Genomic DNA, 13,875 nt, shown 5'->3' with positions numbered 1-13,875 from the left:
GTAGGACACAATGCTCTCCAAACACACACCTGCCCCTGAAACTAATGTTGCGGTGCTGAAAGGCGTGGTGCTAATCAATAAGCAGGAAAGGTGCTGTGCTTTAGCGGAACCATTTGCCACCTGGACTTATTCAAGACTGTGTAAAACAGTCTCTCTAATCCCCTTGCCATCAGATGGATGAATTTCACGCCTCCATTCTGAAAAACAATTTGTCTTCAATCTAGGCATGAGACAGCTGCAGTGTTAAAGGTCATCTGAGATGCGTGGACGATGACAGAACAGGCGTTCACTGCAGGTTGGGGTGTGGTACATTTACGTAATGAACAGACATGTTCAGATTAACACGCTGTTCCCTCCATGACAGGCAGCATGACGGCAGAGTGGTTGGCGCTGTTGCCTCACAACAAGGAGGTCTTGGTTTGGTTCCCGGCCTGGGGCCTCCGATGACATCCTTTTTGTCTTCATTGGTGACTCTAAAGTGTCCGTAGGTCTGTCTGTCACACCGCCCGTCACCGGGAAATGTTTAAGTGGTAGAAGATGAAAGAGTGAATCCCTCCATGAGGGCATCTACTGATGAAGATGTGCCCCCTACTGACTCACCAGGAATTTATGCTTGATGACTCTGTTCTCCATCTGATCTGAGAATTAAATGTATCTGGACATAATCTATTCATTGAGCTTTTTAAGCTTTTGGTGGTTTTATGTAATACCTAATTGTATTTGGGTTCTGAACTATTGGTCAAAAGAAAAGAGCAATTTCCAGGCATCCACCAATCTGAGATTTTAAAGACAAAGTCATTAAGTAGGAAAGAAATTGGGAGATAAATCGCCAGTAAAAAAATCCTTAATTGTGGCCCTAAACTTTAAAGTTTGACAGCAGGCTTGTCTCAATGTCCCCTTCCCATTCTTGTCCAGATTTAGACAGGAAGTTCACCGTCTGTACTAAAGAATTTAAGACGTTGATCTTGTAGAAAAGTCCTTTCCACTTGAAGGAGCGCTTAAAGTCTTGATCTAAATCCAGCTGAAAACCTCTGTAAAGACCCCAGCTGTGCTGTTGCAAAAAGGATCTGTGCAATTTTTAAGAGCTTCGATACAAAGCAGGGACAGAATGTACCTGCAGACTAATGTTGAAAGGTTTTCACTCCTGCCAAAGATTCTGCAACCAGTTATTTGTTATGGGTGCCAGCAATTGTGTCTGGGGTACAGTTCGTGCTTGATTTACGTCACTGTTGTGCAAATTTCTCTACAGTTTATCACATTAATTTCATAGGATCTGAAGCTTTTGATTTCTTGACAGTCTTCAACAGTCTACTCAGTTGAATTTGTCTTTGTTTTTCCCACAAATGTTTCTCTTGCTGTAATAGAATAATAATTGCGGCCCACTTTCCTAATGACAACAGGACAAATAATTTGAAATTGTTAGTCAGAATGATGAAATCATTTATTTAATCTAAATTCTAAATAAACAAATTAGTGAGTCTTGAGCTTCGATTGGTTTGTTAAATTGTCAAGCTCGACTTTTTAAGGCAACACAGCTGACAGCATTGGTGCCAGTGTGCTGCTCCAAAAAATGGAAAGTTTGAACACTGACGTTTATTTGACAACTGAGAAAACTTAAGACCATTTGATACGGTCAAAAGCTCCAGAACAAGACAGTTTGCCAAGGTTGAGTTCGAATGGTCTGCCAACGATTGTTCCTGAGGTCTAGAATAAACTATGGAGCTCCTAGATTTTCATAAAAAGTCTGAAACACATTTCTGTGGCTATTAAAATGCGATCTGCTGAGAGAGACCACATGATACAGTATAACTTTTACAGTTTATTAATGACTGGGCAACACTAAGTTGTAGATGAGGGCAATTTGATATGACTGAAAGATCAAGGCCCAGAAAAAGAAGTGAAGTGATCTGGAGATGTTGATTCCAAGGTGAAGGACTACAATCCCAGCAGAAGTTACACATAACCAACTGAGTAAGTCAACATTGAGCTGGGATCATTGTGCCAACTGCAGTTTTCTAAGGTTGATAACCTTTGTGGTGATGTAAGTGAGAAGTCACAGAGAAAAGTCCACTATATTTCCAGGACACCAGTCTGCTGATGAAAACAGTACTTGTGCTTTCTTAAAGGATTCTGCCTATAAAGGTGTGGACCTTTATAAACTCAAGAAAGTCAAAGCCAAATGAGACGAACCAGTCTACGAAGGATCTGCTTTGCGTTACTGCCCCAAGTCTTAAATTTTGGGTTGTTAGGTTAACTGTAAGCCAATTCTTACATTTTAGGCTATAATCCTCAGGCACTCTCTTGTTTCTTGCCGCTATATTATTTTTGACACTAGTGTGCAATAAATCTTGGGACATGTTTGGCCACATAGGATCCATCAGCTGGATACATTTATTGGCCGCATTTGAAGGAGCCTTGAAATAAGACCTAGTCTAGAACCAGGATTGATTCGTACGGCACCGAGTCTCATGTGGAGTGATTTAACTGAAGGATCCAGAATGAGAAAGTTAGCGGACCTGTTCTGTTTTCTGCTGTTTCTGAAGTCTGATTCTGTCAAGCTCAACTTTTCAGCCAAAGCTTACGGAGGTGCCGATAACATCTGAGAAACCTGTTGAACCTTCAGGGAAGTCGATGAAGATCACAGGGGCCGGTAAAAAGCTAAAAATTTCAAAGCAATTTCCAATGTGTCAGCTGTCAGTAGAGAAAGTTGTGTAACCATAAATTCATTTATCTCATCACTGTTGAAAAATTCAAAAGCTTTTTACAAGAGACAACTTGTCAAGTTACTCAGCAAGACGGTAACCTAAAAAAAGGCATCAGCTTCACAGTGCGTGTGTGTGAGTCTGTATCAGGCGTGTGTGCTCATGCTGATTCTTGTTTTGCGTTTTTGCCACATCTGTGCACTGTCTCACTGGCACATTCAGAGCAACACATCAAGAGCTCACCCAAAGAAAACAAACACAAAGCGGTCTAAAACCGGCAGAACAATCTGTGAGGAATGGAGAAAGGAGAACGAAGGAACGCTGGTTCTGCTTATGCACTGACTGAGGACGACAGGCTATATATTTATGTTGTGCATCTTCCCAACCAATCCGTCTTCCTTCCTCTCACACACCAGAACATAGAGATATTTCATGCAGTAAACAATTTAAAGAGTCGGTCCTTGAACCAGGTTTGTGACAAAGCCAATATGAGTTATTGGTGAAGCCTTCAGAAGATGGTGTATTGATTTTATGTCATAGCTGGATGTAGTAGCACCTTCTGAACGTGACACAAGTTGGTGCATGCTAATGAGGCCGCCTTTGTGTGTCGGCTTAGCGACAACCTTTATAAGACACAAGTAGGTTCATTTAGAAATCTGTATAGCTTTTTCCCTGTTTGTTAAGTGGCTTCATTAGCATTTCTGTCCACACGCCTCACAGCTGTGACATTTAAACTCTATTGTAAGTGCACGGAGCCGAGGATTACAATGATATGATCACGTAGTGGTTTCCAGCACAGAATGAAACACACAGACCTTTTAATTTCCAATACTCTTTTAGGGATTATTTCCTGGAAATCATGTTGGGGAAGACGTCATTTGGTTTGTGAAAATTTTACAGACTCTTCATTCTGCACTGCTGATATGGGGACAGAGATGGTGGTTGTGTAAGATGATAATACCACAGCTGAAATTGCTATCTTTTCCCAGGATGATCAGTCACTGTGTTGTAACTGTCCATGTAACCAGAAAATTGCGACCAACTGGAGACATCACAACATCAGGCGCATACACGAGGAGCAAAGAAACTATTCAGAACAACTACAAATGAATAAAATACAAATACACAAAATGTATATAAACTATATATCACTGAATTAACCAAATGAAAATACGTATGAAATAAGTATGAATGTGTTTTTAAATATACCAATAAGAATAAAACACAAGTAGAAATGATTTTTTTGCTAATAATTAAAAGACTAGACATCATGAATAAACATTTAAATAAAAATTAATTCATAAAAGAAATAAGTGCAAAGCAGTATGAAACTCAATACTGTTAAACACTAAAACACTGTGTGACTATAAATTCAGACAAATACATGAATAAAAGAACATGCCCACTCACTAAAAAACAAATGTTTCCTCCCCACAGGGAATTGAAGTGACTGCTCTCTTAATTCATTTGGACAGAAAAAGTGTGTTATATTCATCCATTATCTTAATGAAGCCACCAGCAAATAAACAATAAGATGCAGCAGGTCAGTCTCCTTGAACCTTTTCTCTCGTATCTGCCTCATTTTTTGATCCAACGTTTTTCATTTACTTTTCTGCCCGAGTGAATCCATATTTCCATCCAATCATCTGTTGTCTGTCTGTAGAATTGTATTTCCTGCTTTACTGCCTGTTCTTGTGTTAGAAAACAAGAAGAGGCTCTTTAAAACACCCTCCCTTATTCCTTCCACCATTGCATCTAATCTAATTGACACTTGGTAGTTTACTTGACAGTGAGCAGTAAATTGATATTTCAGGCACTTAATCATCATAATTTTGCATCGTCGCTCTCAGCTCCCAAAGTGCACAATGTCAATTTTCATGGATAAATTTATATCTGATCTGGACACACAATGGATTCCCTTTCTTGTGTATCAGGCTTCTGGGCCGAGCCAATGATTTCAGACGAGAACATCCTTGTGTCCCTCTGTGAGACTGTACACAGTGCAGGCAGACACGACGGGAAATTATTTTAAAAAACCATGGGGAAAAAATAAATGACAAGATGGAGACATGTTTATGAAATGTGTCAGAGAGTTTAAATTATAACCTTAAAATAAGAAATGCAAAAGTAACGGTAACATAAATTACTACATGAAAAGCCGAGGGGAAGTCAGCCTCAGTCAGCCTCAGAACTCTCTCCATAAATGTACTAATAATTACGGCGATTCTTCCAAATTCTGTTGAGGTATGGTGACTGAAAGCCAAAAATATCAATCACATGATGGCGCTAGAGGAAAATCCAAAGGGAACATGGAGGTCAATGAAATGTCAAAGCCATCATTCACGTAGCTGTTGAGATACTTTTATCTGGACCAAGGTGGTGAACCGACTGACGGGCTGATATAAGCCAATGCTGCTAGCAAAGCTAAAAAAGAAAGAGGGCTTTCAACGCGCTCACACTTATGGGTTACAAAAGAATGACCTGCAAAGGATGACAGGAACCTTCCTGCAGCAGCATCGCCAAGACCATCCAGGTCCAGGAGAATTGATTACGTCTTGTCAGCAGTTTCGGCAGCAGGACTTTATTTATCAAGCGGTCGTGTTCCAGCGGTCCTGGCAGAGCTGCAGCAGGTGTGAAGGTCAACAAGGGAGTCGTATTTTAATCAAAGACCAAGAAGCTAAAAATAAAACTCCCCCAGCGAGCACCACGCTCAGAGACACTCAAGGAGATGTGAAAAGGCTCTCCTGTGTACACCTTTTAATTATCACGCATTCACACAGTGGGGTTGTTGGTACGCATAAATGTCAGTTGGACAGGTTTTCTGCTAAGGAAGCCATTAGTGTTGAAGAATGTGTCGCAATGCACCTTGATTCTGGGCTCGAGCCAAGACTGACAACAGGGATCACACGCCACAGAGGAGCCAACAGTCCTGAAAGGAAGCCACTGTCACCAATTATCGATAGTGTCATCTACCGTCACACACACACTTCTTCTCCACATATGCCGTTAGTGTTCATGTAAAGATTTTTAATTGGCCTCGTGCTGCATTATTGCTGATGTATCTCCACAGCACCAGCCAAGTTTCCTCTCAAATCCAGAGAAGTTTTTCCTTTTTTGTTTTTGGTGCTATAATTTCATCTCCATAAGATTCATTGCTAATTGGATATTTCTTGTGATTGCTTTAAATTAATTTCTACACAATTATTTTCATTTCGGAGAACACTAGAAAATGAAGAGGATGCAGAAGAGGAGATTTGATAAATCCTTCTATATGATTAGTTATTCCTCCTGGAGCTAACATGCAGTGATCGCTGGAGAGGTGCTATTCATGGTTATCACACTCGACTCTCAGTAGGAGTGAGTCACTTGATAAATTGGTCTTACTCATCATTTTGGATGAGGAACTTTTTTTTCCCCCTCAAGCCCGTAGAGGAATTCTTGACTGCAATTCTCAGACGTTTAATAACTAATTTACATTTAAATGGGAATTGATTAATATGGAAAAGGAGTATGAAATGAAAAAAAATCTATAGATGGACTAATGATATAGCACGAAGAATTTAGTGCTGCACTGTTAAGTGTTGCTAAATTTAGTGGGAGAAAATGTGGCGTGCCTTTTAACCACATTTAGAGGAATTGTAGAAGAAATAAATATTTACATAGCTTTAATGCAGGTTAACTTTAGAGCATATAGAACAACAGGTGAATTTCAACATACACACACAGAGGGGGTCTGAAATACAAAGCCTGGCGTCAATCATGTCCCTCCACCTTTCATCAGACCGAAGCGGGGCTTTCGATGACCACAGAGCCCACATGGGGATCAAACACACTGATAGTGGAGCAGGGCGTCTCGTTCCAGATGATGGCACATTACAACAGTCTCACCATGCACTTGGCTGACATGAATTCAAGTATCAACATGGGAGAGTGTCCAGGAAATGACTCAAGCCCTTGTCTGCCCCCTGCTGGTGTAAAACTCTTCTTCCAAGCAGGCCCAGAAGTGCAGCCAGACAGTGGCAGCACTCCGAAGCCCGAAAGAAATCTACACCTCTGAAAAACACCACCAGGGTTGTCACCACAGCACGGAGACAATTCCATGGAAAACCAGCTGCATCACTGCCCGAGTGGGGACGCATGAATCACAGCGGTGCCAAGCTCGCACATTATAAAGAGCCCTTCACACACTATTCTTTGTGTTCATTAGACAATGATAAGCCCTCTTGTCTCCCAGCCAGATCACCGTGTCCACTCAGATTTGGACAGAGATATGAACAACAGATACAAACACAGAAGACCCTTCTGCGCCATCTGGAGATTTTATCAGCTACAGAAGAATAGACCAAAGGTCCAAAGAGACATAATGTACTCTGTAGATGGTACGTATATCCAGACACCTGAGGGAGTTCTTCATCAGTCCTCTACAAAAAAAATTAAAAAGGCTCATTTTAATAAGAGACCTTGATGACGACGCCTGCTTGCCATCAACATTAACCTACTTCTCTGTCTCAACGCTGGAACATAGTTGGACTTCCTAAATCATCCATCCACCTTTCGGACTGCCTTCCCACATGGGGTTTTAAAAATCTGCATTTCAGATGGTTGACCCAGACATTTTAGAAAGTATTAACTGCTTTCTGGCGACTGGTATTTTGCCTTCCTAATTTTAACATGCCACTGTTCTCCCCTCTGCCTTTTATCTGCAAACTCTTCTCAACTGTTCACTTTCATGAACTACAATCTGATTTTTGACAAAATTTCTGCCCCCCTGACCTTCTACCAATCCCTAACACTGATCTTGTCAAGGTTGACAATGATTTGACCATTTAAATCTGATGCTTGGGTCCCCATAGTGTAGCAGTCTTGCTTTACACAAAATTTTGCCCTTTAACCAACATCAGGTTCATCTGCTGGCTAAATTAGGTGAGATTTACCTGCATATCTGCTTGTTTCTCGTCCTTATGGGCATCTCCTCATACTGAGCACCTTGATTCCCTCAGCTCTCCTGATTGCTGATCTTAGGCACTTGGCATCAGGATGGAACTATGACTCAGTCCTGTTGTGAGACTGTTGTGTGCTCAGGATTAGCCAGAGTGCCTGAGCCTGCAGACAACTGTGATAACAGCCACCGAGTCTGAAAGGAGAGTTGTTACAATCCATTATTAAGGATGTTTGACTAGAAGATTCTCAAACTTTTCAACAAACTGTTCTGTACCAATGTTTATTTACTTTAGCCCAGAGGTGTCCAAATCCAGTCCTGGAGGGCCACTGCCCTGCGTGTTTTAGATGTTTCCTGCTCCAACACACCTTATTCAAATGAGTGGCTCCTTCTCAGACTTCAGCAGAGCTTGATGATGAGAGCTGATCATTTGAATTAGGTGTGTTGGGGCAGGGTAACAGCTAAAACATGCAGGACAGTGGCCCTCCAGGACTGGATTTGGACACCTCCGCTTTAGCCTGTGTGACTGCTCTGCAGAAGATATCTGAAGAGCAATTTAAAGAGTAACTCATCCACTTATCAATAGAAGCAACAAAGTTCTTTGCATCATAAACTGTGAAACATCCAAACAAATCTAGGTGACATGTAAATCAAATTAAAATCAAAAAATCCTCACCAGTTTTCAGAAGAGAAACAAAATGAGAAAATGATTCTGCAATGATTCTTGTTAAATCTAACCTCTGACTACAAATGCTCTGGTTTCTTTGGGTTTCAGCCTAGTCCTTGGGATGGCCAACACAGAGCCCCCAGAAATATGCAGAAGCAACAGCCAAAACCTGGCCTTAAAAGTATCATTTAAAGAATTTGGATGTGGAATGTGGAAATAAACAGAAAGCCAGTGAGGAGACGCTAAGACTGTGGTGATGTGAACGCCTTTTTTATGGCCTGAGTAAGGAGCCCAGCTGCAGGGATCTGAGGTAACCGTAGACGGAGCATTGATTTTTGACAGGTATATGGTGAGTTACAGTCCTAAGTGCAGAAGGAAATAAATGTGGCACAGTCTCTCTCCTGTTTCCTCCTCTAACTCGCTTGATGATCTCTTTCATTTGCTGATCCAGAATCGTGCTGAATTTTATTTACTTTCTATGTGGGGAAAGCCCTGTTAGATGTGTCTGGAGGGTGACTTTAATAATTAAAAATGCAATGATGTGCATACATTTGCAGAACAGAAACCTGAATGTTGGATGAAACCAGTTCCAAGACTCTCCTCTTCACATGTAAGAGCCAAAGATTTCTACAGATGGTATTGTAGATATTTCATCTCGTCATTCAATAACTCAGAATATACTGTCAACATTTTGATTTACATACCATTCCATCTTAGTGGACATACCTAAGAATGATGAATGAACCGAAGCATCTGTAAGAACTATGAGAATTCAGATGGAAATAAACACTGGAGCATGAGAGTAAAAGTACGAGAAAAGTTCACTTTGAGAACACAGATATTGTTTTAGGAAACCGTAATTTGGACGTAACAGGAAATCAACATGTTTAGCTCTAATAAAATGCTGCAGGAGAGAGAGGGAATTTTGCAACAATGACATGAATCCTAACTTCAGATGACTAAGAGAAATCTACATGGATGAACATACAAAGTGTTGTAAAAAAAAAAAAAAAAAAAAAAATATATATATATATATATATACATAAATGGTTGTTTTTTGGACTGTTTCGTTACAGAGTGACATACAGAAACAAAAGGCAAAAAAGGCCTGAATCCAAAATGTACACAAAAAAGACAACAATTAATCATTTTTCCAGTAGTGTCTAAAACTCAGGACAAAGTTGAGTGGATGAACTTTCTAAACACCAGACAACACGCACAAAAAGATTCCAACAGATGTTTTAGTCTTTCAAAGTCAGTGAAGAGGGCTAAGATTCGCGAATGATTACATACACAAGACAACACAATGAATGGCTGGGCAGTGGTCTGAACAGCTCAAGGATAGATGAAGCTGCAAAAGTGGCTCTGAAGTCCCTCTCCAACAATGGAAAAACGTGTTAGGTGGAATTAGGGGCTAGCCTGTTAATGCAAGACATCGGCTCAGCTGGTGGGCAGGATTTTCCCCATCTGGTCATCACGCAAACGGCATCAGTGAACATTGTTTCAGAGTCAACAGGCTTCAATGTTCAGCACGGTTTTAACATTTTTTTTTATTATTTATATGGGAATATGCAGTTTCTATTTGTATATCTGTATTTGACAAATAAAAAAAAAATATATATATTAAGAATGTTATTTCTAAAGTTGCCAGTTGATTAGTTGTCTCTCTGGATTTACATTTTCAGAATTCAAATGGATCAACTCCATTGAATGTTTCATTTAAGAAATGTTTTAGAATTTGAAGGACTTGACTTTTTTTTCTACAGAACAATACAGACCACACAAATTCACAGAATTTGGCCTCTAAATTGCTGTGGTTATATTTTAGAATTAGTAAGATACTCAGATGAATTTGAAATATTTTGGCATTGTTGTTTTTCATTTTTCATAATGATTAAAAAGATAAGCCACCAGCTGCTTTGGATGAATTGAGCATATTCTTCATCAAACTCATTAAAATGCCATAGTGGAAGATATACTTTTATTTTATGACATTTTGTCAAGGCTCAGTAAATTTTTTTAAGAAATGTTTGTGGTCTTCTTTCACTCTCATAATAAAATGGCATGTATTGGCTGTTTGTTGCTCAGCATTAGATATTTTCTGGAACATCAGATGAATACATTTGCAAAATAAAAATAATAACCATCATGTGAGGAGCCCAGCCGAGGGAGTTTTATGATCTCTGTCCTCTGCTGGTTTAGGTCATTCTCTGATCATTAAACTAAGGACTGACATCATGTGAGGACAACGCTTTAATTTGGTTTTCAACTTAAAGCAATCTACACATTTGTCCCCATGTCTCTGTGAGTGTCTCCTTGACATTTTTAATACATCCCAAGCAGAAGCTGGCCAATGTCCAAATTCCATCTTCTTTACAAAGCCATTAAAAAGAAATTAAAAAGATGAAAAAATGCTATGAGAACAAATTAGTTTCACCCTGACAGAGCCGCAGGTGATGGGAGGTCAGGTCCATCGCCACTTTAACTCTGAGCAACTAATTGGTTCATTTTTAAGAGGTAGGACTATCGTTGGCATCCGAACAAACGTTCCCATTATAATTACGTTTCCCTCCTCACTTTTTGGCTCATTTTGTCTGGTTGTTGTTATTTTTCTCCTCTTTCATGTGTTCACATCTATTGAATCTGGACCTGAGGACAGACTCCTTCCCTCAGGGTTTCGTCCTCGTTAAACACCACAAAGTCTTTGCATGCATTTAAAACTTTAAAACGTGTAACTTTTTCCTTTTAAATATGTTCACTCCTCTTTGGTTGGTGTTTTAGTTTCCTGTTACTGACTCCTTTGTTTGTATAATAATGTATTTGTGTGCACATAATAAAGCTTTTTGTGTTGAATTAAATGCCACCAAAGCATACAGGTGAGTATATTATGGAGGATAATTTAATTAAAAATTATAATATATTATATGATAATTTATTTAAAAGGTAGTTTTAGGCCTTCTTTCAAAGACCGACTCTTCCGATAGAAGTCGCCCACCTCATCTCAGTCGGCCTCCGGCTAGCTGCGAACCGCCGCCGCCCGCTTCTCGTTATCGGCCTCCAAAGTGTTAGGAAGGCCGGTGAACTCCAGAGGAGAAGCTCAACGAAAAGAAGTCCCCCCATTTTTAAACACTAAAAACCAAGAAAAGCTGTCAAACTACAGGCGTTAGCCCGAGCTACCGACTTCCGCTTTAAGCTAGCCAGACGGTTAGCCAGCAAGCGATAGCAACAACAGACAACAGCAGCTAAGCTAACAAACTACTGTAACCATGGAAACAGATTCATACCATAATAAATATGATAGTATATTTATTAAAGTACTCACGCGGAGATGGAAGGGAAGAGAAGCAACTTCCGGGTCGAGCAGGAAGCCGTTTGACGTTTGACGGTGTCGCCATCTTGGTTCTTTAAATGACAGCAGAGCAGGTAAAAACTTTATCCTCCGGGATTTTTCCGTAACTACACCTGTCTACCTGTCCACCAGTCCATTATTATTATTATCATCATTATCATTATTATTATTATTATTATCAGCATTATCATTATTATTATTAGTGATTGACTCTGAAAGAGTTTGAACAGTCCTCTGAAGGTCACTAAATCGGCCATGAATGTGAATAGAACGCGTCCCAAATTTATTTATGAAGTTTTGAGGGGTTTAAAGGATAAGTTATGGATGATGACAAACACAAAAGGTGCTTGCATTAGAGCTCTGTTGTAGCCTGTCATAAGTCTTTCATGGAGCTTTCGTGTAGTTTCATTCCATTTGGGTAATAGCAAGATATTTCTCAAATTTTACTTTAGTTACAGTCAACAACACAAAGCGAGGGGCCTCAATCTGAAAGGCTGTTACAGCCACAAAGGCAGGAGGCTGGATTTCTGTAATGAATCAGAAATGCATTTTTTTTCAAACAGTAAATCTACAAACGTATCGCCACACTGCCAGGAATAAAATCACGTGACCCAATGTGATTTTTTTTTTTTTCTTGAACGATAAAAAATAACAGCTATAGTGACCAGCTGCTGTTGTCAAGCAGTGAAAGTAGGCAGAGAGAAACCTTGACCGATGGGGGAAAATCAGCTTGGAGTTCAGCCTCCGTCCTGGCTCTGAACCACAACTCTAATGTGAGTAACAGACCTCAGTGGTGGAGCTTCTATCAGCATCAAACACACACACGCACACACAGGCCAACATTGATCCGCTCCGATCCTCTCGAACCAAAACCAAACCGAAATATTCTCACTGTACAATTACTGCGGCCTTTAAAATAAACACTGCACCAAGAGCCAAACCAGAGCGAACGGGTCCAGAGAAAAATATCAAAGACGTGATGTCAGTGTTTTACACTTAAATGGTCATGTTCCAGTATGCAAGAACCAAAGAACCAAGCCAAACGTGTTTTTGTTTTTTCAAATAACAAATATATGAAAGGAGAACACTTTAATGCTCAGTGAAATTGTACCTTTGTGTTTCATGAAATAAAAGTTCCACATATCGGTTCCCCTTGATGCCAACGGTTGAGTTACCTGGATGAGTTACCTGTCGGCCTTGTCTTCTGGCCCATGAAAACTGGATTTGGATTAAAACTTACACTATATGAAAGAATATAATGTTCTATGAGGCCTGTTTGGTTTATGATACACAAATGTAATGGTTTGTTTTTAAATTTCCATCAGTCAGTTTGTCCCTGTGTAGCATGTTTTATACAACAGTATATCCCAAAGTGCTAAAGGAGACACCAATGACTGTAAAAAAAGAGAAATAAAGGAATCATAAGAACTAAATAAGTCAAATAAAGTAACAAAAGTACAGAGTGTAGTTGGAGTGTAGCAGCTGAGATCCAGATTCTACAGTCCTCATTTCATTTATCCGTCCCACAGAGGGGACGTCTCAGTTTTCTGAGGGGACAGAGACTGTGTCCTCAGTCTGTCCTCTGTCCCCAGTCTGTCCCCAGTCTGTGTCCTCAGTCTCTGTCCCCAGTCTCTGTCCCCAGTCTCTGTCCTCAGTCTGTCCCCAGTCTGTCCGCAGTCTCTGTCCCCAGTCTGTCCTCTGTCCCCAGTCTCTGTCCACAGTCTGTCCCCAGTCTCTGTCCCCAGTCTGTCCTCTGTCCCCGGTCTCTGTCCCCAGTCTCTGTTCCCAGTCTCTGTCCCCAGTCTGTCCTCTGTCCTCAGTCTGTTCCCAGTCTCTGTCCTCAGTCTGTCCCCAGTCTGTCCTCTGTTCCCAGTCTCTGTCCCCAGTCTGTCCCCAGTCTCTGTCCTCAGTCTGTCCCCAGTCTCTGTCCTCAGTCTCTGTCCTCAGTCTGTCCCCAGTCTCTGTCCCCAGTCTCTGTCCCCAGTCTCTGTCCACAGTCTGTCCTCTGTCCCCAGTCTCTGTCTTCAGTCTGTCCTCTGTCTCCAGTCTCTGTCCTCAGTCTGTCCTCTGTCCCCAGTCTCTGTCCCCAGTCTCTGTCCCCAGTCTGTCCTCTGTCCCCAGTCTGTCCCCAGTCTGTCCCCAGTCTGTCCCCAGTCTCTGTCCCCAGTCTCTGTCCACAGTCTGTCCTCTGTCCCCAGTCTCTGTCCCCAGTCTGTCC

The sequence above is a fragment of the Echeneis naucrates genome, chromosome 19, assembly GCF_900963305.1.
Source record: "Echeneis naucrates chromosome 19, fEcheNa1.1, whole genome shotgun sequence".
Lineage (NCBI taxonomy): Eukaryota > Metazoa > Chordata > Actinopteri > Carangiformes > Echeneidae > Echeneis > Echeneis naucrates.
This window is presented reverse-complemented; position numbering follows the sequence as displayed.